Genomic DNA, 3,769 nt, shown 5'->3' on the forward strand with positions numbered 1-3,769 from the left:
TTTGAATGCCAGCTTTACCACTTACCACTGTGTGGTTCTGGCTTTAATAACCTTTTCTCATAAGGTTATTAAACCTTGCTGAGCCTCAAACCCAAGCCTAGAGCTCATCAATGACACGTTAGGGTTGCTGGGGAAATAGAAGGTAAATGAATGGGCTACGTTTAATTTACTAGGGTATGTTCCCAAAATAGCCAGCAGAGGGCTCTAGTCGCACATGAAAGACTCCACAACGTCTCTGCTCCCGCTGAAAGCGGTCTGCCTTCCAATCCCCACTCTCCTCATTTCAGCCACCCATTTTCATTAACCCACATTAATGCACAGTGCTGGGGAGACATTTTTCACAGTTACATGTGTCACTGCGTTTCTGTCAAAGAAACATATCAGATAATTTAAATTATAATACTGCTTTTTTCCTGCCTGCTTTAATTTTTTTCTTAATGGAATAGACATGCATTCTCAACAGGGGCAATATTGCCCCCAAGGGGGTGAAAGTTTGTTCTTGGAGCCTGAAAAAATTCTTAGCTATTACAATGGTTTGTGGCCCTCAAAGGACCATATTACATAAACAGATATGCAATATATCTGTGGTATTAAATTTTTATGGGGAGGACAATTAGGAAAAATAATATCTAAAAAGTGCCCTTGGAGGAGCTATAACTTAAAAAAACAAAGGTTGGGACACACTGGAATAAGGGGAGATGAATCAAGAGAAGATGCCATCATTGTACCACACCTGAAGTTAGGGACACGTAGCATAATTCTTTCTCCTGTAATTTGGGGACTGCCATGGCAGTGTCCAACCTCAGCAATTCCTAGCTGGAGGTCTTGTCATTGTTCAGAATGTTCCTCTGCCCCTTTCCGACTCCTCTGAGACACCACTTTCAGTGATTCAAAAGGAGTCTCTCCTGGGAGGGCTTCTTCAGAGATGCCGCATGCCCTCACCCTCCCACCAGAGTTGCCAAGATTGAGCAGAGGAGGGCCAGATGGCACAAGCAAGCTGAGTGAGTAAGCAGCCCTGACCCCCATTTCATCCACCTGTTGCCTGCTCCTTGGCTTAAACCTATGGCTGAGGGAATTCCCTGGCTGTCCAGTGGTTAGGACTCCAAGCTTCCAGTGCTGGGGGCCCAGGTTCAATCCCTGGTCAGGGAACTAAGGTCCCGCAAGCCACTTGGCACTGCCAAAAGAAAAAAAAAATAAAACCTATGGCTGCATGCAGTGGGACGTGGGTCCTTTATGACCAGTTGACAGAGGAGGAAGAAACCTGAGCTTGGTATATGGAGGAGGTGCCCAATTTTGATGGTAGATGGACATATCCATCCATCATGGCCTCAAACTGAGAACAGCATAGTTACCAGGAAGGGCTCAGATCCCTTAGGAATGAGGGTTGAAGGTCACCCCACCAGGTAAGCCACCATATCCAGCAGAGGTGTCAAGGGTGAGGGGAATCTAGAATTGACAGTAGAGATTAGAGCTTTTCTGAGCAGCTGCCCCAGCTCTGCACCTACCTCTTGTTACACAAGGAAAAACAAACTTCTCATATGTTCAAACCACTGTGATCCAGGTTTCTGTTACACGCATTTCTGGCTGATACAGTATTCCTAACAATAGCATATGCCTGGGTTTTGTTCTTCAATCCTATTTAGCACACCTTGCGTTTTAATAGGACAATTCATTCCCTTTGAGATTAATGTAAAAATGGATATATTTTATTTTATTCCTTCCATTTTAATTCGAGCTTACTATTTATTTACTTTGTTATTCCTTTTTCTTGTTTTTTGCTGGCTTGATAATATGGCCATTTATTATCTGTTTTTCTTTTCTTTTTTTAAAGTACAATTTACATACAACAAATTGCACACATATTAGGTATACAGTTTAATGAGGGTTTTTTGTAGTTGTTGTTTGGGGTTTCTTTGGCTGGGCTTCACAGCTTGTGGAATCCCCAACCAGGGATTGAATGCGGTCCCTTGGCAGTGAGAACATGGAGTCCTAACCACTGGACAGCCAGGGAATTCCCTCTGTTTTTCTTTTAGATGTTGGTGTTCTATAGAGCTAGCAATTACCTTTTCTTTTTCATATTCAGAAAAAAAAATACATAATCACAATTATATATTCTTCCATTATATGAAAAACACCATCTGTTTCTTCACATTAAGATGACCGATTATAATTCTTTTACATCATGCTCCCCAAACCCCAAAGAGATTTAAATGCTTTAACTTTTTTAAAAATTTATTTATTTAAATTTACTTATTTTTGGCTGCGCTGGATCTTCATAGCTGCATGGTCTTTCTCCAGCTGCAGCGAACGGGGGCTACTCTTCGTTGCGGTGCACAGTCTTCTCATTGCCGTGGCTTCTCTTGTTGCAGAGCATGTGCTCTAGGCATGCAGGCTTCAGTAGTTGTGGCACACAGGCTCAGTAGTTGTGGCTCGCGGGCTCTAGAGAGCAGGCTCAGTAGTTGTGGCGCACGGGCTTAGTTGCTCCGCGGCATGTGGGATCTTCTCGGACCAGGGCTCGAACCCGTGTCCCCTGCATTGGCAGGCGGATTCTTAACCACTGCGGCACCAGGGAAGCCCCTGCTTTAACTTTTTTCCTCTCCACCTGCCCCTCCCCAAGTACCGGGCTGAGATCCTTCAGTATTTATAGTCCCATATTATTATTAGTCTGCCTTTAGGATTCCCTTTTCCCCTCAAAAGTCTGTAGATATTATTACATCATCATTTACTTCCAGTATTGCAGATGAGAAGTCCAGTGCCAGCCTCATTGATTTTCATTGTAAGTTACTTATGTTCCCTCTCTGGAGGTTGGTAAGCTTTATATGTATACTTGGTGTTCTTTTTTTTGTGGGGGGGGGGAGCTCTGTTTGGAATTCAGTGACTCCTTAAAATCTTCTGATCAGGTCTTTGTTGGAAAAATTTCAGGGAAAATGTCCTCCATTGTTTTGTTTCGTTATTGCCTGCCTTCCACTTCCAACATTTGGTGAATTTCCGTTTCTCCAATAATAATAATAATTCCAATATTGAATAATTCAAATAGACAGGTATTTGGTTGCCTCCATCGTCCCCCCAGCCTCTCTGATTTCACCTCAGCATTTCCATCTCTTTAAATTTTTGATATGTGTTTTATTTCTCCATTTGTATTCCACATCCAGTTGCACCAGTAACCTTCCTCTCCTTTGATTCATCTCCTGAAATGTTTAGCCTGAACATGAGATTTTCCTTCGATCCAGAACATGAGTGTGTGTGTGTGTGTGTGTGTGTGTGTGTGTGTGCGCGCGCGCGCGCGCGCGCATGCGCGTCACACTGTATCTGTAAAGTAACCTTGACAATCTGATTTTCCTTCGATCCAGAACATGAGTGTGTGTGTGTGTGTGTGTGTGTGTGTGCGCGCGCGCGCGCGCGCGCATGCGCGTCACACTGTATCTGTGGCTCCTTCGGGTGTCGTTTTCATCGTCAGTTTCTGTTCAGATTACCTTCTCTCTTCTCCTGTAGGTTTGTACTGGCTGTTCTCTGTGATACACCAGTTCTCTCTCTTTCTCATTTCGAAGACCCCGCAGGTACGTTGGTATTTTCCTTCGCTGGCTCCCCGGGGTGCGTGTTCAGCTGCTGGGGGTCTGCGGCAGGTCAGGCTCTTGAGTCATGGACCGCCCAGCAGTCTTTGCTCTTCTGGGTCAGCAGTGCTCCGGCTGGTGGGTCGCTGGTCCCAGAAGGACCCCCTGTGCTCCTTAGCCTCCTCAGCTGGCATCTTCCCAGGGTAGAAAGGATTGAG

Source organism: Physeter macrocephalus, chromosome 14 (genome assembly GCF_002837175.3).
Source record: "Physeter macrocephalus isolate SW-GA chromosome 14, ASM283717v5, whole genome shotgun sequence".
Classification (NCBI taxonomy): domain Eukaryota; kingdom Metazoa; phylum Chordata; class Mammalia; order Artiodactyla; family Physeteridae; genus Physeter; species Physeter macrocephalus.